Here is a 23,583-nt window from a genome sequence, read left to right on the forward strand (position 1 = left end):
GAACTAATCATTTACAAAACATTCATAAATGATTATCAAGTGATATGCTAACATTTTATAAATGTTTTGTAAATTCTGTTACAAGTCATTTACAAGTGATTAGTAAATAATTAACTAATGATTTATGAAACATGATGACGTGTTCATTAATGATTAATGAGTGATTTGTTAATTATTTTACTTATATTTAGTAGATTCAGTTATAAGTAATTTACAGTTTATTAGTTAATAATGAACTAATGATTTACAAAACATGACAATGCATTTCATAAATGTTACTAAATTGTTACTTTTTTGTTTTTTTGTAGATTCAGTTATACATTAAAGTTATTAGATAATGATAAACTAATCATTTACAAATCATGACTATACATTCATAAATGATTAAGTATAATATGCTAACAATTTGCAAATCTGTAAGTTATCTTTAAAAAAAATAGCATATCATAAAATAACCAAACAGATCCTTAGTAAATGGTTTAGTTACTAGTTAGTTATTAATCACTGAAATGTCAGTGTACCATTATCTCAATAAACAATTGTTAATTGTGAACAAATGATGATCAAACCATTAGTAGATAATGAATATATAATTTATTGATGCATCATTACATTTTAAGCTGGTCTGTTAAAACCCCACAAAATGCATTTATGCTAAAGCAATTTTTTTTTTTAAAGAATGCTTTGATTGTAAAATGCCATTGGCTCTCGTGTGTCATGTGACCGATTGCGTCCTGCTAAGAGTCAGGACAGGAGTATTGTTTGTATGATAACAATAATGACAAACCCAAAATTAATATTAAACGGAGTTGAATTGGTTGATAAAAAAATGCAACAACAAACATATTTGCACTATTTTTCAAAAACAAAATAAAATAGTACCTAGAGGAAACATTTTTTGGAACTCCATTATTGATAATATTAATTGGAAGACAGCTTGGTTAATACCCTTTAAACATTGTATTAATAATAAAACTAAAGAAATACATTTTAAAATTTTGCATACCCTCTACCCTGTTAAATCTTTAATTTCAAGATATGTTGATATTGATGATTTATGCTCTTTTTGTAAAAGTGAGAGAGAGCTGTTGATACACTTGTTTTTCGGTTGTAAAATTATGCAAAGTTTCTGGAGGAAATTGGCAGATTCTATCTTTAATTTAGTGAAGATTAACTATAATTTTACATTAAAGGTTATTATTGTATTAACAAAGATCTTGAATACATTGTTAATTTATTTATACTGCTGGCAAACTTTCATATTCATAAACAAAAATATTTAAATTCATCCCCAAACTTTAAGGTGTTTATAGTTGTAACACGGGGGTGATCCACTGAAGGCGAGGTTAAGAACCCAAGTGCAGCTTATTAACATAAATACAAACATAAACAAAAGACTAGGGATGGCTGACGCGAACCTGTCGTTTCGACGCTGTGTCGAGATCCCGAAGCGCAGATGTTTCGAAACGCTGCTCCGAGCTGTGATTCGACTCACCCATGTCACGTGACTGCCACTAAACGAAGCGCCGAAGTGTTTCATCAGGTGCGCCTGTCGAAACTGCTTTGATTAAAAGGGGCGGGAACAAACCACACAGTCACACATCTCAATGAACCTCAGTCATTCCCCACAGTTTAAAAGTGACGTTAAAGGGGGGGTGAAATGCTGTTTCATGCATACTGAGCTTTTTACACCTTTAAAGACTTGGATTCCCATCCTAAACATAGACAAAGTTTCAAAAACTAATGTTGGACGTTTGATGGAGTATTTCTGTGTTAAAAATACTCCTTCCGGTTTCTCACAAGTTTCGGCGAGTTTTTTTCGAGTATGGCTCTAATTGACGTTAAATAGAGCGGAAGGTCCTTGTATGGGCTGTACGGGCTCTTCTCCCGGAAGGGTGCGCGCGCGCGTGACTAGAGGGAGAGAGAGGAAATGCACGCTGTAAACAGTCTCTCAGCTGCAGATCCAGTCGTTCGTGAACACTTATGTGGCGCGCCGTGCTACACTTTATTCCTATGGGTGACGTCGAGCGGCTTCAGCACAGCATTCCGGGAAGGCAGCGCTGCATTTGAACCGATTTGAACGCAGAAATGACGGGAAGCTTCAAGGCATCGCTTCAGTCGCGTCGCAAAGTGGATTTCCACGGTCACTGCTGTCACAGGACTTCACCAAATCATACCAAAGAAGTGTGTTTTTGACAGAGCGGTCCTGCTTTGGAAGATGCCGGTGAGTAAATCAACTTCAAATGTCTCTGCTATTGGCTACCGTCGCATGAGTAAACATCAGTAAACGATACGATCGCGTGCTTCGTCATTCAAATGCACTAACTTAACGGTTACTCCATTGTTGTTCTCTGTATAACGTTACACTAGTCTGACTTGCAAAACCGTTCTGCTTGCTACTTCTAAGGTCTAGTCGCATACAATAGTCCATAAACCGAATCATGTCCTCATACACTGCGAGTAAAGACACAGAAATGTGGAGAGGCCATTAAATACAGTAACTTACATACCACAGAGACGGACGTCCTGATGTTGCCGTTTCTCCTGTTCAGTTTATTTCAGCCTCAGATTTGATTGTGGATCATTATCTGTATTAGCTGAGATAGATGGGTTTCTCCACGCTTGAGGACGTCACCGATTTGCGCGCTTGTGATTCTTTAGCTCCGCCCACACGATACGCCTCCAGGCGCTCGGTTTTTTCCGGAAAGACTCGGTACAGCCCATATTTCTTTTATAAATATGATAAAACTAAAGACTTTTCGGAGATATGAAGGATGCAATACTACTCTATAGGTACTCAAGATTGACATGAGATTGACTGAAACTGAGTGTTTCACCCCCCCTTTAATCCATCTTCACATCGTGGGTTTAGTGAGAGGAGAGAGATTGTGATAAAGCCTAAGTGAGATTTATTGTGCATAGTAACACATTCACATAGGCTAACTTAGAATTATAAAATATATAGAATTATACAGATATATAGAAGATATATCCTAGATATATATCCATAGGTTATATATTTTTTTTATTTTATTAGTTTATTTAATAGACCAAGCATATTCATGAACAATGTTGTAGGCTATAAAAATTCACAATGTAAATATGCCAGAATTAATAAAAATAACTATTTTTCGTCTGCAGTCCCTATAGGCAGATAACATAAAAATAACAGAGACAGCCAACAATCACTCAACATCATTCACATTCACCTAAAAAATAAAATAAAAAATATACAAATGGCAAGACATTGTTCATTGACCTCTATACTACATTCAGATTTACAGTGTAAGTGTACATGCACTATTGATAAATGTATGACAGTTAAATATGAGTATACCTCTGGTTTTCAAGAAGCCACTGTTTTAAGTGAGTTTTAAAGGTGTTGAGTGTAGGACATTCTCTTATTGAAAGGGACAAGCGATTCCAGAGTTTACCACTTATTACTGACATAACGCTTCGCCCAAAAGTGGTGCGCCTAAATGGTATCACGCAGTCTCCTTTGACATCGGCCCGTGTATAACATCCACTGTCAAGTCTTTGAAAAAAGCCATGCAGTGGAGTGGGAGCAAGATTATGTCATATTTTGTATACTAAACAAGTGTACTTAAATGCCTAAAATTATCAAAGCTTAAAATGTATGCCTCTCTAAAATATTGCAATGATGAAATGACAATGCTTTTTTATCAAAAATCTCGTACTACATCTGGTGTAGGAGCATTTCCATTTGGAAACACCACATAAAGTGAGATGTGTGTGTTGTATATTGACCCAGAATGCATGATCCATTAACTTAATTTTCAGTAATTTTTCCTCATTTGTGTGTAGGCTACTTGATTATAAAATTATTTGAAAAAATAGTTTTTAATAATTTTTTCAAAGGCTGGAAATTATATGTAAAAAAAAAAAAAATCAATCAAGTCCTTCAACAGCAGAGCAATTCATATTTTTTTGAATAAAAATGTTATGTAACAAATAACACATTGTGGCTTTATTTCTTTTAATAATCTTAATTTTTCATGACAAAAAAAAACTAAATTTATTTACAATGAGGAGGCTACAGGTTACAAAACCAAGTAGTTGTCAGACCGATGTTAAAAACGTTTTTTACATAGTAGATCACTTTCAGAGCAATACACGCAAGTGTCCACTAGATGACGTCGTGGAGACGGGTGTCGGGTGTTGTTTCGAAGCTTCGGCACATTTGCTTCAACTGTTTCAGTGCTTCACGAAGCCTCGGTCTGCCCATCACTACAAAAGACTTGGCAAAACAAAATAAAACTTTACTTGACTTGACTTAGACATAAACTTGACTTAAACTTGACTATACGAAACACTCACCAACCGTGGGTTACACATACATCATCAATAATTGACAAAGACTATGGCAAACATGAGGGCTTAAATACACAAGGGCAAGTGACAAAACGAGGGACACCTGTGAACAATGATTAACCTATAAACCAATGACAACAAGACACAGGAACACGAGGCAGGAACACATAAGGGCATGGAATCACATGACAAAGGACCACATGACAAAACCAGGAAGTGCATGACAAAACATGACAGTGAACATGAAACCTTAAAACATGAAACATGAACCTACACCAAAACTCCTTGTGACAATAGTGGAATTAGACTCATTTATATCATCTTTGAAATAGTTAAAAAATAATAAGTTATTAACATGTTTAAAATATTATGAGAAAATTATTGGATCACCTGCTACGAATTAATGCTTCACACTGTTGTGATATACTGTATGACTATGCTATGTTTGTTATGTGATAATACAAAAATATATATATTTGAATGATAAATATGATAAATATGTGTTCATAAAGGGATCATCATTTCAATGATTAAAACATTAAGATCAACTCTGTTCTTCACATAAAGATATCGTATGACTTCAGAAAACATTGAATACAACATGAGCTAATACTTTTATACTGTTTTTGGTCAGTTTTTGCAATAAAAGGTAGCCTATTTATATTCATAAAATCATGTCTACTTTTACAAATGCAAAGAAATAAATGTGTATTGATCTGAACCATTGGGATATGAATCAATACATTATATGGGCTACTCATCATTTACTAATGGTTTGATCATCATTTGTTCATGATTAACAATTTATTGAGATAATAGTATATTGACATTTCAGTGATTAATAATATATTAACTAGTAACTTAACCATTTACTAAGGATCTGTTTGATTATTTTACGATTTTTTTTTTTTAAAGATAGGCCTAACTTATGACAGATTTGTAAATTGTTAGCATATTAATCATTTATGAATGTATAATTATGATTTGTAAATTATTAGTTTATCATTATCTAATAACTTGTAAATAATGTATAACTGAATCTACAAAACATACAAACAAGTAACATTTATGAAATGCATTGTCATGTTTTGTAAATCATTAGTTCATCATTAATGAATCATTTGTAAATCACATATACCTGAATCTACTAAATATAAGTAAAATAATTAACAAATCACTCATTAATCATTAATGAACACGTCATCATGTTTCATAAATCATTAGTTAATTATTTACTAATCACTTGTAAATGACTTGTAACAGAATTTACAAAACATTTATAAAATGTTAGCATATCACTTGATAATCATTTATGAATGTTTTGTAAATGATTAGTTCATCATTAACTAACTACTTATAAATGACTTACAACTGAACGTGATTATAAAGTGTTACCTATTATTTTTATACTAGGAACACAAATACATGGCGAACATTTTATTTTTATTTTTCCCAATGTACACATTGCAGATCCCAACCTACACAAAGTTGCACATGCAGTGCTCGATATGCAAAATAACAGGATTATTTGCTTTATACAGTTACAGAAAAATTAAAATAATCTATGCTGCATCTTCTCTTCGGTGATATATTTGGCGTAACCATATTTGAATCATATTTGACAGCACAGTGGCTTTAATTTACATTCAAAAGGCTAATTTTATCATTTTAACATTAAGGTTTTTATTTTATTGCATTGACATTTCTTCATCTTAACCTCTATAATGTAAAAAAGTGCTACAGATGTTCCCTCTTTTTTTCAGTGTACAGCTAGGAATGATGGAATAGGACTGCGGTTCTATTTTGTGGGTTTTTGGAAACCGGGGTCATGATTGAGAAGGACGGCCGGGGGCATTCGTATTGCACCGCTAGAGCTGAAATTCTTGGACCGCCGTAAGACGGACGAAAGCCAAAGCATTTGCCAAGAATGTTTTCATTAACCCTTAAAGACCTAGAGCGTTTTTGGGGCACCTGATGTGCTTCTGCTTTTCTTTTGTTTTTCTCACCCATTCTAGCAGTTAGCATCAAGTGCTATAAGCACCTTTTACGGCGGGTTTTCTGGAACGCCCCCCATTGGTTCGTTCCTCTCAGCCGCCTCACCATAGGTTCCTGCAGTTGCCGCGGCCCGGCCAATCAGAGCGCTCCTCGCGCTGGGCTATGGCCATGCAGCTGCACTGCGCTTTACATGGATACCTTTATTAATACAGTTTTGCTTCATATTCTCGAGAAAAGGATTTTTTCCCCATACGCAATACTCGTTCCTCTCTCTCAGGGAACCAAGGTTACGAAAGTAACCAAGTACGTTTTTTTTTTTTTTGTGTGTGGTAACTTTTAACGTGCGCCAGAGTCATTTTGTATCTGCTCGTATTGTTTGCCACTACATCCAATTTTAACCTTCACGTAGCCTAAGTTACTTCTAAAAAATTATATTATAAAAATCAAGTGAAGCCTTTTTGATTTTAGAAGCTGGTTAGCAAACGAGTATATGATAGCAATCAATTTGCTTGTGACTCAGCCGTGAGCTCATTTACACGTATACACACACTGTTTCGGCAATGCATCAATCATACGAATGAAGTTCATGAAACAGCCAATTTTATGTGTTAATCTTTTTGTCTGTAAAGTTCTTCCCCAGATAGCAGACAAACAGTGAATCAGCGTTGAATCAATGTTAATGCATCAACTGTGATAAAGTTCGTTTTGGAAGGAAGGAAGAGGACAAGGGGGTCGGTTTGACTGCTGACGCTATTTTTATTCAAACAAAACTCAGTCTCTGCACACTGCTTTGCCAGTGTGTATTTCTCTCAGTCACTTCCGGGTTCCGGTTCAAACGTTCCGCTTCCGGGTCAACGTGTCTCACTACTCAGTGTCCGTGTATGGGTCGCGTCAGCAGTCCCTCTCTCTCTCCTCGGTCTCCGGTTCCACCAATGTCTTATACCCTCTCCGCGCTCATTACTGGAATGAGAGACAGGTGTTATTAATCTGCTTCCAACCCACTCACTTACCGCTCCTCCCGCGGCTCTCTCTCCCGCTGCAGACCTCGCTGAACCACGCCCCCCTTGCCACATCAACTAAAATATCATTGAATCAATGTTGATATTTAACATTGATTTTTCATCAGGTTTGCACCCTGAAATAATGTTATTTTAACGATGAAAAATAGATCAAGATAGGCTTAAAATCAATAGTTTTTCAACTAAAATTAAACCACTTATTTAAGTGAATCAATGTTGAATCAATGTTAATGCATCAATCAAAATATCATTGAATCAATATTGAAATATAACATTTATTTTTCATCTGGTTTGCACCGTTATTTCAACGATGAAAAATAGATCAATCTTGCTTTATGTACAGCAGGATTCTATGCCAGTTAATTTGTCTCTTTATTTTATTCATTTTAATCAGAGACCATGTGTGGCTGCAATCGATATGATTTTGCATCAAAAAGTCACTCAAAGTAAACGGCATCCTTCAGTTTACATGCAAATGTATCTAAAGCAAAGACCGCCAGTAGGTGGTGCACACTGTCTTAAATGAGTGACTCATTAAAACATTAATTCAAAAACAAAGCTAGTGTTACTATCTTTATGAATAAATAGATAATTAAATAATAAATGTATTTAAAACATTGAGTTTTTCATGCTCAAAGAAGCACACAGGCTGTGGTGTGGCTTTGTTTGGAACTACTTTCGTTGACAATATTTATAAGTTACTTAATACAATAGTTTTGCTGTTTTGATTCCTACAAGAGTCTCACACACACTGGCGTAGGAACCCGGGGGGAACCGGGGGGGACGTGTCCCCCTCAATATTGGAAAATGCTGCATGTGTCCCACCCAAAAATTAGCCTATACGCAGGGACAAAAACTGTAACATTTGGAACTTTTATTTTGAAAGTGCAACAAAGAAGATATTCGGTTTTGCCAGTCAAACCCAGAGTGATTTCATGCTATGTTTGAATATTCACCATTCGCAAATCGCCAGCTTCATAACGCACGCGCGTTGCTACGGTTACGCGCCTGGCCCGAAGTTAACTTCCAGTGTTTGTTTATCGGTCTGGCTGTAGATAGTATGGAGCGCTACTCAGTAGAAAAACACATTTTTGACATACTTTTTTTGAATGCTTCATAAATATCCAGTCTGACTGCATTGGCGTCTACTGTAATAGCTGTCTAATGTCTAATGGGATTTACTTGTTATTTATTTGCTTGTAATCAGAAATAATCTCCTGTAGAGGTAACTTATTGTGGCTGCGTTTACACTTGGCATTATGCGATCACCGTGATGCGATCAAGCAGATCACTTTACGTTTGTTCACGTCAAGTGGAAGCCATCTGGAGTAACTGATCGGATTTGTGTTTACCGCAAAAATTAATGGCAGTGCATAGAGCACGGGATTTTTGTGATGCATTAGCATTCATATACAATCAATCTCAATTAGGGTACTTAATCTACAAGTTTAAGTTTCCCAACTTTAATCTTATATTATGAAACAAAGAAACGTGTTATTCCGAGGCATTGTATAATTGAAAGGCGAGTACGCACGCATTTGGCTACTGTACAGAAAACGGCATTACAAAGTCAAAGGGTTAGTTCACACAAAAATTTGAATTCGGTCATTATTACTCACCCTCATGTCGTTCCAAACCCGTGAGACTCTCGGTCATCTTCGGACACAATTTTAAGATATTTACAGGTCTGGATCGACATGATCGAGGTTGGGATAATGACAGGATTTTCAGTTTTGGGTGAACTACCTTTTAAGGAAGACGTTTCCCCACTCTATATTGAAGACAGAAATGGGAGATTATTTATAATAACAACTAAAACATATACATTAAGATAATGTTGCACAATTAAAATAAAAGATGATAACGGCATAACGCATAAGAAAGATAACGCAGCCTCTCCTAACCGGAAGTTAAGTTTGAGCCACAAACGCGCGCACGCGCAGTAACGTTTGCTTATGTTGCTGCCGCTCGGAGCATCTGATTGGTAGACATTACACTAAGAAGAGACAAATACGTTTGTGCGCACCAATTTTGAACGATTCGACTTTGTATGAGGTAAATTAGTCTCAGTCAAGCGGTTTAAATTAGCAAGCTTTTTAAAATTGAATTATGTATACGAGGCATATGACATTAAATCAATAATGGAGTTTTGTATGGCACTTATGCTATGCTTTGGAAAAGGTTATAAATAACGTTACGTTAGATAGCTAGCCATATAGATATATAGCTGGCAATCGATTTCTCTGTGTTAACCTTAGCAAAAGTAAAACATTCTGTCATCTAATTTCAGCATAATGCTACCCCAGAAAAAAATAAAAACAAAGGAAATAACGTTGCTGAAGTTTTTTCACAAAGAGTAAGGTTAGTGTAAGTAACGTTAGTTATATACAACATATTTTACAGAAGGACAGGACAACATCATAACCTATCATTTACCAAGCCTATATTTACATTTAAAAAAGTATATAATGTGTCATCAGGAGAAGGCTGGTACAGTCAGGGAAGAGGCAGGTGATAAAGGAGTGACAGATGAAGTGACAGGTGGAGGGTGTGAGGTGAGGTCTTAAAAGGAATTAATGATGAATATGTGAAATTTTCCACATACAGAAGAGCCCAAGATAAACATAAATGATCATATATAAGTCCCATTTTTGTCTGCAATATCATATAGGCTACAGTTGTTAATTTATTAGGAGAACCATGATGCAGCCATGGAAGAGACAAAAGGAGAGGCAGGTGGCACAGCAGGGTGTGAGGTGAGGTTTTAAAATGTATTCATTATTGTAATGGATTAAATGCAAGGATGGCGGTTGAGTTGCTGCCTGTTCAATGTCAATTCCTCAAATCAATAAACAGAAATATTACAATATGCTTAGTTTCTCATAAGCCTCGAGTCCACTTAATAATTGTTTTCAAGCACCTATTCAAGCTCTTTGACTTCAGTAGCAGGGACTCTGACTTCCAACTGACTAAATGTTAACATACATAGTACATTTAACCCTTGTGCATCAATTTAAAAAAGATTTATGTCAAAAAACTGTCATAAAACATGTAATATTGGGAGCACAAACTTAAGTGTGGTCTTATTTTAAAGAAGACCTGTGGCAGATTATTGTTGAAGCCAAACTAAAAGTTTTAAAAGTGAAAAAAAAGAAAAAAACTTATAGATTTTTAAGTTTATGAAAATGATTTACGAATAATATTTTGTATAAAACCATTTTTTTTCTATGAAACAGCATTTTAAACAGTAAACTCTAAAACTAAAAAGCCATAAAAGTTGTGTTCCAAATTTGAGGTTGATATCTCAAAAATTGTCATTTTTTGTTTGGGTGCAGTGCCAAAGTTTCCCCATTAGATGTCAGCAAAACTCCACTGATACACACAGTGTTTGGATTTGTGATTTGCAGTACAGCTGAGTTTCTCTCAAATATTACAAGCATACCCACACAATTTTTTTTTTTACTTACACACATACAAACCAATCTCTGACATCCATACCAACGCACCCACACAGTTATAGCTCCATAATTTATCCAATTGTCTTTATAATATCCAGGAGCAGAAAACAGGAATAAAGTGAGTATTTTATTTATAGGCCAAACCTGAAAAAGGCACCATCTGGTAAAAAAATAGTAAAAATCGTGATTTATGCCAACAGAATAAAAGCCTATTAACAAAGATTGCATCATTTTATAGTTAAATGGCAATGGGGTTAAAAATATGGGGTTAGAATTGTTGCATTATTCCAAACAAGTAGATTGTTATCCACAAATAAATGTAAAGAGATTCACACAAATGAAATAAATTCTCAAATAAATAGAATGAGATCCACAAATATATGCAGGATTTTCACAAAAATGAATTAGATTCACAAATAAATACAATGACATTTGTGAATAAAAAAAAATATCCACACGTTTTTGTCACAAACAACTCTGCCTTGCATTCATTTGTGAATCGCTTTCTCATAAAATGGCGTATATATGACATGCCAATTCGTATGCCATTTTGGCGTGCTATCAAGACGCATAATCGCTTTTTAGCGTGTTTATCAACGCCGTTTCATTCTATCCCCCTACACTGCCCCTACCCCTAAACCTACCCATCACACACACACACACACACACACACACACACTACCCCTAAACTTACCCATCACAAAAAAACATTAAGCATTTTTACATTTTCAAAAAAACATAATTTAGTTTGTTTATAAATCAATTTACATTGTGGACACACACACACACACACATAATGGTTTGTTTAGGCATAGACATTCACTCGGAATCACACGGCGTAGACATACACGCGGAGAGCTCAAAATGGGCACAGATAACACGCCACTTGGCTTTAGAAAGTGGCGTGTATGTTTACGCAAAGTCATGATGTCATGTTGCAAGAAATTACAGCCAGTAGATGACAGAAAATTAACATTATAGCCAGAATATGGCAGAAGAGGAACACTTATTGGTTCCTTAGCCATTTATTCCTATTCTTTTGAATAATTAATTTTTATAGATTATCAAATCACTATTATTAACATTAAAATATCAATTTTTATTACTTTATTTGTACTTAGTATTAAATATATATATAGGCTAATTGTAAAGAACATCACGACGTCTAATGAAAAACAAAAACATCTGACTAAACTAAAAACTGTTGGAATGACAGATAGCATCTGGATATAGTATGAGATTTCAGTGTGTGAGTATTTGTGAATCTGCAAATCACTGCTTTGAAATCTTACATATTAATTGTTCGATCTGACAAAACCGTATTCCATTTTTTTGCCTTTTTACTTTGCCAAGTCCTGTTCTGATACTGTACTATATTTTTTGGAATTACTTGTTATGGTGTTACCTAAATGCTAGCGTTGTACATCATGCAGGAGGATCATCAAATGGTTGAGACAGGCAGAAAAAGAGAGAGAGAGACAGAAGCAGAAGCAGACCGACAAGTAAGAGAGATGTAGGAGATTAGCCCTTTATAAGCTTGATGTAAGTGTAGTCTCATGGTTTTGAGTGAGATTGTGACTTTTTTGCGTTAGGGAGTTCAGAGCATGCATGACAGAAGCAGAGGCAGAAACAGGGACAGAGAGTTGAGTGACATTGAAGATTCAAGTCAGAGGAGAGAGCCATATCAGCCACACCCAAAATGTATACCGACTCAAGAGCTGTCTAATAGAGTTTTACATTTCCAAGAGAAGTGGTACAAGGAATTTCCCTGGCTGCATTATGATACATTGAAAAAAGGGGTTTTGTGTTTCTATTGCAAGAAAGTTTATCAAGAAAAACCCACACCCTTTGCAGCAAAAGCAGAGCCTGCCTTTATAAACATAGGATTTAAAAATTGGAAAAGAGCGATTGAAAAATTTAAAGCACATGCAAGTAGTCATACACACTGTCATGCTGTCTCTGTGACGGCACAAGAAAATCACCCTGTAGATGCCCAATATTCCAGTGCTTTGGCAAAGCAACAAGCAGACAATAGGCACTGTCTTGGGAAAATAGTAAGTTCTATCAAAGATTTAGCACGACAGGGACAGGCCTTGAGAGGGCATGAGGATGAAAATAGTAATTTGTATCAGCTCTTGAAAGACAAAGCAGAGGATGATGTCCTTTTAGACAAATGGTTGCAGAGGCCCCAGAAAGAATACATTAGCCCAGAGATCCAGAATGAAATTCTGTCCAAAATGAGCAACAGTATTGTCCGTGGAATCGCTGACACAATCAGGAATCTACCCATTCTTCAGTATGCAATTATCATTGATGGAACACAAGACATATCTGGGCAAGAACAAGAAAGCATTTGCCTGCGTTATGTTGACAATGACCTGATTCCCCATGAAGAATTCATTGGTTTGTACGGTGTCTCAGACACAACATGAAAGGGTCTTGCTGAAGTTGCTAAGGATGTGCTGCTAAGATTAAATTTACCAATCCATGGTTTACGAGGTCAAACTTATGATGGGGCTGCTAATATGTCCGGTAAGCATTTTGGGGCACAGGCAATGATAAAACAAGAGCAGCCACTAGCACTCTACGTTCACTGTGGTGCTCACTGTACTAATTCAATAGCACAGAAAGCTTGCTTAGCCTCCAGTTTAATCAGAGACTCCTTGGATTGGGTCCACCAGTTGGAAGTCCTGTTATCTCAGTCAGGGAAGTTTAAAGCAATTCATGCTGCGATTGCACATGTAGAGAATACATGTTACACCAAAATAAAACCACTCTGTCCAACAAGATGGACAGTACGGAACAAAGCCATCACAGCTGTTTTATCACAGTATGGATCAGTGCTTGCTAGTTTGGAGGAGATGGCTTCTGGTGCCTCAAACACAGTATCTACTGCTAATTGCTTGCTAGGTCAGTTTTGTAAAGGCAAAACAGTGTTGGGTCAAAAACTTGCCTCACCAGTGGTTCATGAGCTTGAATGCCTGAACATCTCTTTTCAGAAGAGAACTGCTACAGTTGCTGGCATGAAGGCTGCTGTTGAAGTTGTCAGGACCTCACTCATGGACAAAAGAAATGAGGCAAGCTTCCAAGCTTTGTTTGACGAGGTGATGGCCATGGTGCAGTCTTTAGGTATTAAGCCCATTGCAATTTCACAGAGCAGACCACCCCCAAAATTCTTCACTGGAGGAGCTGAAGCTCATCAGCATAAATCTGTGAAGGACCACTACAGAGTGGAATTCTTTAAAGTCCTAGATACTGTAGATGCACAGTTCACGGAGCGGTTTAGCCAGGATGGTTTGCTGACCTGAGTGGAGAGGTTGATGCTCCAGTGATTGATAAATATTCAGAGTTGAACAGAGAGTCACTTTCAGTCCAGCTTTCTATGTTCCGATTGAACTACTCATTTAGTAACAGTGCAGAAGCTGCAGGGATCATTCGTGGATTGCCTGTAGAGGTATTTGGATTATTTGGGCAAGTGGAAACCCTGGTCAGGTTGCTTTTGGTAGTCCCTGTTTCTTCCTCTGAGGCAGAGAGAAGTTTTAGTGCCCTCCGTAGGCTCAAGACTTGGCTCCGCTCTACAATGACTCAAAACAGACTTAACCATGTTGCTGTCTGTCATATCCATCAGGATAAACTGGACTTGTTGGACAAAAAGTCAATTTGCAAGCAATTTATTGCTTTGAATGACAAGAGAAAAAAACATTTTGGCTTTCTAGCCTAAGCAAATGGGGCATGCCTAAGGCACCATTTTACTCACCCCCTGAAGAGCAGAACAGGCGGATCTCAGAAGAGTAATAGAATGACAGACAAATTTAAAGACCTTCCTATGAGATTGTAGTCTTCAGGATATTTCTATGGGGCTTTAAGGACAAAATGCTGATACCGAACTAAAGTCTAGGGGGAAGGAGCATGGGGAACAGGTGAGGGACTGCACTGTAAAAAAAAATTCCGTCAAAAAACGGAGAATGTACTGGCAGAAAATTACCGGTACATTTTCCGTAATAGTTACGGACATTTCCTTCAACTCTAAAACGGAAAATTTCCGTAGATTTACAGTACAGCTACTGTACTTTTACGGACATTTCTGTCAGTTAAAAAAACTGAAAATTCTGTAGATTTACAGGACAATCTCCATAACATTTACATACACTTCCGTTAATAATTAAAATTGTACTGGTTTTGTATATAAAATCACTATAAATTGGCCAAAATACTTTAAAATGGCATCCATTATTAGCAATGCAGTTTTTTGATTCATTAAACATGGTCAAATAAATGCCGCACAAACCTAAATACAGACACCAAACATGGTTTATTTTTATCTTTGTTAAACATTATTAAATGCATTGAATATATTTAGTTGTACAAATGATATGAATCTTAACCTGAAATAAAAAATACACTTGACAGCAAGACAACCATAAACATGCAAATGTGTACAAGTGTTGCACTGTCAAAATGTTACACTTAATAACACTTCAAAGATTTGATACATTTTAAACAAATGGGTGGGTGGGGAGGAAGATTTGTTTTGCACTTTCAGTTTTTCTCAATTGTTTACACACAAATTCTGGTACTTGAGACACAATGACCACAACATGTAACTCATTCACCAACCCCCTGAACCAATTCTGCTAAACTACAAGCACAGTTCCTGCATTACACTCAAATTGCAAAAGGGGGATGCAGCATAGGTATTTTAATTATTATTATTTATTTATTTACTGTAACTAATTCTTCTGTTGTTTTGTATGTAGTGTATGTGCAACTTTGTGTTGGTTGGGAATGGGATGTAAACTGTGTACATTGTTTTTAAAGGAAAAATCAAATACAATTTTACCGTTTATTTGTGTGTTCTGAGTATAAAAACAATATTCTCACATATTTTACAACACACTTATGTTTGTACTGTCTGTAGTAAGTGTAACACTGAACCAAAAAAGGCCTAAGTCATTATGATGAATGGAGAAGTGTTTTACATTCATCATAGTGTTTTACATTGGGTAGATCAGTGTTCAGCTGGTTCTTATAAATGTCTATACATATGATGGTTTGTGTGTGTCATTTGAAAACAAAATCCCATTTTGAGAAGAAATAACATTGTTTTGAATGTAAAGTTTCATTTTGCAGGAGAATTGAGGGGTTTTGCCCATTGTGTGTTTTTTTGGATTTGTGTGTAGAGTTTTGAGAATATCCCGTACGAAAGGAAAATATATTTACCAATATATTACTTGAAATATATTATATATTGTAAATACATGGAATAATGTATTGATGGTATTATACAATATATTATATATTCCTGTAATATATTGCAAAATATACAAACGATTGCCGCTTTCATATATTGCTATATATTAGAGATTATAAATATTAAATCCCATATACGTGAATATATTGTTAAATGTATTACATGATATTTTCCAATATACTGCAATATATTTTTGTTTCGTTAGGGATGAGGCATGCTTTCAGAAAATGTGTGTAAACAATTGAGAAAAACTGTAAAAGCGAGACTCAATAGTAGTGCTGTAGTCCATAAGTAAACTAGTGGAGGATCAAACAAAGTAAAAAAAAATACATTTTTTTGTTTAAAATTAAAAATAAAAAAAATAAAAAAGCAGCCCAGCAGCTTTTAAGTGTGGTGCTGCACTGTCAAAACAGAAAAAAAGTAAAATATTTGAGGACCAACGGACAAAGTCAAAAACAAATTTAAACATAAAAAAAGCAAAAACATGGATGCAGCTTTTAAATTCAGTGCTTGAAGTTGTTTTGCTTTAAACAGCAAAATACAATTTAAAAAAAGAACATGTATATAGCAGATTTGCACTGTAAAAAAGCGAAACTTTACTTTATAAGGATATTGTCATTACCCATTACTCAAAACTTATTTTAAATGAATAAAAAAAAAAAAAAAAACCTGGAATACAAAAATAGAGGCAGCTTTTTAATCTATACAATTCATTTAACAATGTAGAAAAACACTAATAAGCATTTAAAAAGTGCTTATATTGTAGAATACGTTTTTTTTTTTTTGCTTTAGTTCACCCAAAAATTATGTCAATAATTACTTATCCTCATGTCGTTCAACACCGCAAGACCTTTGTTCCTCTTTACACACAGATGAAGATATTAGTGTTGAAATCCGATGGCTCAGAAAGGCCTTCATTGACACCAATGTCATTTCCTCTCTCAAGACCCATAAAGGCACTAAAGACGTCGTTACAAAGCCCATCTCACTACAGTGGCTCTACAATAATTTTATGAAGAGACCAGAATAGTTTGTGGGCAAAAATTAAGTAACAACTTGCATGGTGATGGGCAGATTTCAAAACAAAAAGATTCGAACAGTTATGAATCAGTGAATCGATTCATGATTCGATACGCTGATTCATAACGTTTGAAACTTTCTTTTGAAATCGGCCCATCACCATACAAGTCGTTATTTAGTTGTTGTTTTTTTGTTCACAAAAACTACTCATCGCATCATAAAATGATTGTAGAGCCGCTGTAGTGAGATGGGCTTTGTAATGACGTCTTTAGTGCCTTTATGGGTCTTGAGCAGTGTTGCCACAGTTACTTTGAAAAAGTAATCTGATTACTGATTACTGATTACTCCTTTAAAAAGTAACTTAGTTACTTTACAGATTACTTGATTTTAAAAGTAACTAAGTTAGATTACAAGTTACTTTATAAGTTACATTCAGCAGTTGCCGACAACACCCCTGCCGCCTTAAAATAGAAATGACAACCGTTTTTGGCAACACACTTTATTGCATTTATGCCCGAGCCTGACGGCCCCGACTTTTTTACGCCCCTTTTTTTAGGCTTCTCCTTCGTTTTATATTTATTTTAATAATTAAAATGAACAATGAGATGTGCTGGTGGAAACAACATGAGACCATGATAGCTTGCGCCACTGTCAAGATATGGCTCGCGCAGGGTTAAAGAGTCCGTTTCTTCAGTGCAGCTGCTAGAGTTATGGCCTTTTTACAACTGGTTCCTTCATTCATTTTCTCTGACCAGGAATCTATCTGATTGCGAAATGACCAGGAGTAGGCCTAATGCCTCCCGAGAGTCTTTCGAGACGTATTTAATTCTGATCACTCAAACAAACCGATTCAGAAGGTGCATGAAAGCATTTCAAACTAAACCGGACAAATGTAAATGTATCTGGTTGTTTAAACCACATGTGTAAATTTTACTCCTGGCAAATAATTAAAAAATAAATGTTTGAGAGCTTATGTTGTAGTCAGATAGATATGATGGTGCTACTGCAACATCGCTGCAAATGAGTAAAGCAAGCCAACGCATATGGCCGTAAATGAAACTTTGAAATAAGTCACACAAAACACAATCATCTTCAATATAAATTAATGAGACTAAATGACCTTACCAGTGCTTAGGTCGCTCTCTCTCATATTGCGCTCTTTGAATTTGAAATGAGCTGCTGAATAAAATGCTGGAATCTTTTGCTTTGATGTGAACTCCGTCAAATGAGCATATACCGCAGGAATTGAAGATCGGATTTATATTAATTTTGCTGAAGTGTAAGGTAGGCTATAAGACAACCTGCATGTACTTTTTTATTTATTTATTTTTTAGATTGTGTAGCCCGTTTTTTGTTTTGTTTTGTTTTTTTAGCGCCGTTGTGAGCAGTATAGGCTAATCTATCAGCCTGCCTCAGCTCATCAAAAATGCCTTTGTGGTAGTATAATAACTAGCCTACTTTGTTTTTAATGTCAAAGTAGTTATATTTCGTTTAGTTTCTTTATTAAGTTCATTTAGAAAAATGTTTAGAGCAATTATTTGTTTGTTAAATTAAAGTTTTAATTTTTTTATGTGACGACCCAGTGAGTTAACCGCATGTTTAATAGTCTCTCAAACCAACTCTTGAATTGTCTTGCCTATATAAACTTTAATTTAACAAACAAAAAATTGCTCTGAAAATTGTTCTTAATTAGGTGTATAAAGAAACGAAACGAAAAATAACTACTTTGACATTAAAAACAAAACTGAATTATTTTAATGGCTGCAACAATGTAAAATAAATAAATAAAAACACGGGCTCCAGCCGGACTGAGAATTTTGATAAGCTGTCGGTTTTTACAAAGGAAAATGACTAAAATAGTAACTCACAGTGACTTGGATAAGTAACTTTAATCTGATTACTGGTTTGGAAATAGTAACGCGTTAGATTACTCGTTACTGGAAAAAAGTAGTCAGATTAGAGTAACGCGTTACTATGTAACGCGTTACTGGCATCACTGGTCTTGAGAGAGGAAATGACATTGGTGTCAATGAAGGCCTGTCTGAGCCATCGGATTTCAACGCGAATACCTTCATCTGTGTTCTGAAGATCTTACTGGTGTCGAACGATATTAGGGCAAGTAATTAATGACAGAATTTTCATTTTTGGGTCAACTAACCCTTTAAGAGCAAAAGACAAATATAACAATGTAGGATACTGACACCAAAGATTGGTAAGAAAGTAAAAATTCAAAACAAGCAAAATTTAGAGATTTACAAGCATTAAAAATAAATAAAAAAACAACTACACCACCATAGCACCAACCCATCAATATCATTAACAACTGCTAGACGTCTTTAAAATGTTCTAGTGTTTGTGGCAATTTTCCTTAAAAGGAATTAAGTGGTACGCAGGGCTCCATGTATCTGTGTGTGATCATTACCTCTTTCCATGTGCCTATTTCAAGGAATTACTACTCAGTTTAAGTTCCATATTGAGCTTGGAAAAAAAGCTAAAATTGTCCATGGATTTTCAAGTTTTTCGATTTATACAGGAACCTCAGAAATCTTGGAGGAATGTGTTGATGTTGTTTCGATCCCTTCATCTCAGCCTCTGATCCTTGTTCAGGGTTTATTCCCAGGAAAACTCTTAAAGAAAGGAACACACATTTTTTTCAACGCTAGGTGCAACAAACATCAGAACAAGCTGTAACGTGTGCGTGTGAGACGCGTAGCGCTCATGCTCTCAAAGCTGCTAGCTTTCATTGATTTGGTCATTTAAATTTCACACTTTAATCATATTTCTATTACTACTAACGTAATAAAACAAGCTGTGTAACAATTATGAATGATTAGCACAAAATGTGGATATGTAGGCCTGTGTGTGATGTATTTTATCCGAATTAAATACAAACACAACTCTCGCTTTTGCTCACATTGCAGTGGTTACTCCTCTGTGATGTATTGTCAACCCTATTTTAGGTTATTTAAGAAACGTAATTTCACTGAAGAAGACTTTTTTTAAAGCAACCTTCAGTGCAGCTTATATGACGATAACATTGCGCTTAAACTGAGGATTTGAAGTTGTGACGATCGGGTGCGGGTGTAGGCTATGGTTTGTTTTTAACAGCTGATCCAGTGACATTAGAGCTGATCCGAGCATCTATACACTTCTTCTTATTTCAAGTTTTCTTCCTGTCCAGTGTCCAATATTTTTTGCATCTTACAAAAGCCACAAATCCTTCAGAAGACAGTAAAGGCTTATGTCATGCCTAAACTGAAGCTAAATACATAAATGCATTGTTTAGGCATTATTGTTATTTATATTACTATTATTTTGGTTTATCGTTGTAGGTTTAGTTTTAGATTGAACTATTTTTATATAATATAATACGGCAATTGAATGGATTAAAATTGTTTAGTTTCACAGTAATGTATGCAATTTCAGGAATAAAATGTATTTTTTTCTAAAAAGAAAACAACTTATTTGTTTATTTTATAGGCTTAGTTAATCAAAAATGAAATGTATGTCATTAATGACTCACCCTAATGTCGCTCCACACCCGTAAAACCTCCGTTCATCTTCGGAACACAGTTTAAGATATTTTATATTTAGTCCCAGAGCATAATGCAGTCTATGCACACTATACTGTCCATGTCCAAAAAGGTAATAAAAACATCATCACAGTAGTCCATATGAGACATCAGTGGGTTAATTAGAATCTCTTGAAGCATCGAAAATACATTTTGGTCAAAAAATAACAAAAACTAAGATTTTATTCAGTATCAGTCTTCTCTTCTGCATTTGTTTTTTAAACCTCAAATAAAGATTCAAACGGCCATGAATCAGTGAATCGATCAATGATTTGGATCGCCAATGTCACGTGATTTCAGCAGTTTGGCACGTGATCCAACAAATGCAGAAGAGAAGACTGATGCTGAATACAATTTTAGATATTGTTATTTTTGGACCAAAAAAACATTTCTGGACATGGACATTATAGCATACACTTGCATACGCTCTCGTACTAAATATAAAATATCTTAAACTGTGTCTGAAGATGAATGGAGGTCTTACAGGTGTGGAACGACATTAGGGTGAGGAGTCAATAACATCAATTTCATTTTTGGGTCCTAAATATATAAGTCTTATTTTCTTATATTTAGTATTGCTCTTTATTTAAAAAAAAAAAAGTAATTATTATCTGATTACTCGATTCTACCGATGGAATAATCGGTAGAATACTCGATTACTACAGCCCTAATGAAGACGTAAGTTTAAACTAACAAAACACTGATAAGAATATAGGAGGTGACAGGAAGACGCCATATAGCAAATGTAATTGTCACTGTTTAACCCACTCCCCATCACTCAATAAAATAATAATATTAACAAAATTAAACATTTAAAAATTAAATTAAACAGCAAGATTAAATAATTTTCAGTTTATAAAAAAAGGCAAAAAAACAACATGCTCTTATTGTCAACATGATCTTAAGTAATTTCACATGCAATGTGTTGCTTACCTTTGGATGAATTCCAGGGAGTGTGCCATCTCTTTTGGGTATTTGATGTAAACATAAAACAAAGAGAAAGTGAAGCTCAGGGCCATGATGGGGGAGGTGATGTGATCATTAATAATTTCCTGATCCACAGCAATCTTGAATTGTCCATCACCTTACACAAACAGCATACAGGTATAACAACAAGAAAAGTATTATAACATGCACACACATCCAATAGACCAGACATTTAACAGACCCTTTAAGACCTAATACAGGGACGCGTCGTCTCTCGACTGTATAAAGTTCTGAAAAAGCATACAGATGTCTGCTTGGATACTCATCAAGATGGACATGTTGACATACTTTTTGTGTGAGTTTGTCCGTTAAGGCGTAAGACTTGAAAGATAACTCAATATTTGCTAACTGTGCGCGCTTTCAGATGAGAGCAAAACCAAACGTGTTTACAAGAATACTTGCCGAGAGGGGTATTTTGACTTACATAATGCATACCGTATAACTTATGTGTCCATTCAAGTGCACTGAGGACGCGAGCTATCGGAAACGCACCCCTCTCCCTGGGTGTGCGCGCGAGCCCTGTATGTAACGTTAACGTTTTGTATGTGAGTCTGTGCGCACAAACAGTGGGGCGTGTGATAGCCTAACGTTACTGAATTAATCCTCTTTTAGCACTGGAATAGTTTTATATCTATTTAATGTGTAAACAAGTTTTGAACTACTCAAGAGAGACACACGTCCTTTTACGTCTTCATATTGTAGCACCTAACTTCGTTTAAAATGTAATGTTAGTAAAGCTAACAACTGTAAACCACATGCTCACTCCGGTGAAATACATTTCAATACACTACATAACGTTTAAACGACACCAACAACAAATATAAGTTGATAATTCAATAAATAAAACAGTACATTGAGAGCATCTTCACAAATATCAGCTAAATTTGAGAATGTACAAGTCGGTTAACACGAAGTGTCCGACAGACGAGTCAGATAGCACCTAAAATACAAAAATAACGCTTTAAAACAGGTTGTGACAAAAGTATGAAAAAGAACAGAAACAAAATACAATTCTTAATGTTTACCACAGAAGCGGGAGGTTTATCCTACTCCAAAATCTGACTGAAACGTGATGGTGATCCGTGCATGTAATGGCGATTAGTGTATGTAAAAAAATTTGTTTCTCAAGCGTTTCCCGCCGACTGAGGTTCTTGCTCCCACAATGCAATGCGCAATTAAAAATACGGAAAAACACCTGTAAAACGCAAATACGGAAAATTCCTTCAAGATAATACAGTATATTATACTGTATTTTTACGGACATTTTTTACAGTGTGGCTTTAGAGGGGGATAATATACTTATCTGTAAATATATAAATATTTGCTTAGTTCTCACCGAAGCTCTCTCGTAAATATATACTCATCTTAAGCATCAATTTCATTAGCTATATAGTTATTAGCTTAGATAATAAGCTTTGTTTTACTGTTATACACTTTTAAATAGAAAAGGAAAATGTTATTGATATAGATAATAATGATAGATTTTAATAGTTCTAGTTCCAAGTGCTTGTTTCCAAAGCCGTATGTGACTGTGTATTTTTGTATTTTTGGGGGGTTTCGAATCAAATATTTGCCTTTTAAAGTGCTACTTTCCTTTCTGCCTGCAATTACAGGAGGGGTTTGTACACTTTTATGTTTCCCAACTTCAATATTTGTGTAATAATAAACAGATGATTTAAACAGATGATAAACGGATGATTTTGTTTATTTATTTGCTGTTTGTGATTCTATACATTTTGTACCACGTCACTATACTGTTACTATTATGGCGGTGGGATGGACGTTGATTCATAGTGGCGAAAATGTCCCCCCCAATGTCAAAGTCGCTCCTAACGCCCCTGCTCACACAGACAAGATGCGTGAGCATCGAGTAGCGCGAACCTGTTTACGCTATTAAATAATCTGTTAACATTTAATGTAGCGTTAATACAATTAATAATTCGCATCTT

At 35.4% G+C, this 23,583-nt stretch overlaps 1 long non-coding RNA gene across 1 annotated transcript; it reads right to left on the reverse strand.

Annotated features, from left to right (window-relative positions):
• Positions 1–19,162: 19,162 nt before the first annotated feature.
• LOC137039647 (uncharacterized) lies at positions 19,163–22,771 on the reverse strand. Its single transcript, XR_010897735.1, has 3 exons — positions 22,660–22,771; positions 21,581–21,731; positions 19,163–19,702 (listed from the first exon to the last, which is right to left on the reverse strand). It is a non-coding gene; the product is annotated as an uncharacterized lncRNA (long non-coding RNA).
• Between the last annotated feature and the right edge of the window lie 812 nt (positions 22,772–23,583).

The sequence above is a fragment of the Pseudorasbora parva genome, chromosome 14 (assembly GCF_024679245.1).
Source record: "Pseudorasbora parva isolate DD20220531a chromosome 14, ASM2467924v1, whole genome shotgun sequence".
NCBI lineage: Eukaryota > Metazoa > Chordata > Actinopteri > Cypriniformes > Gobionidae > Pseudorasbora > Pseudorasbora parva.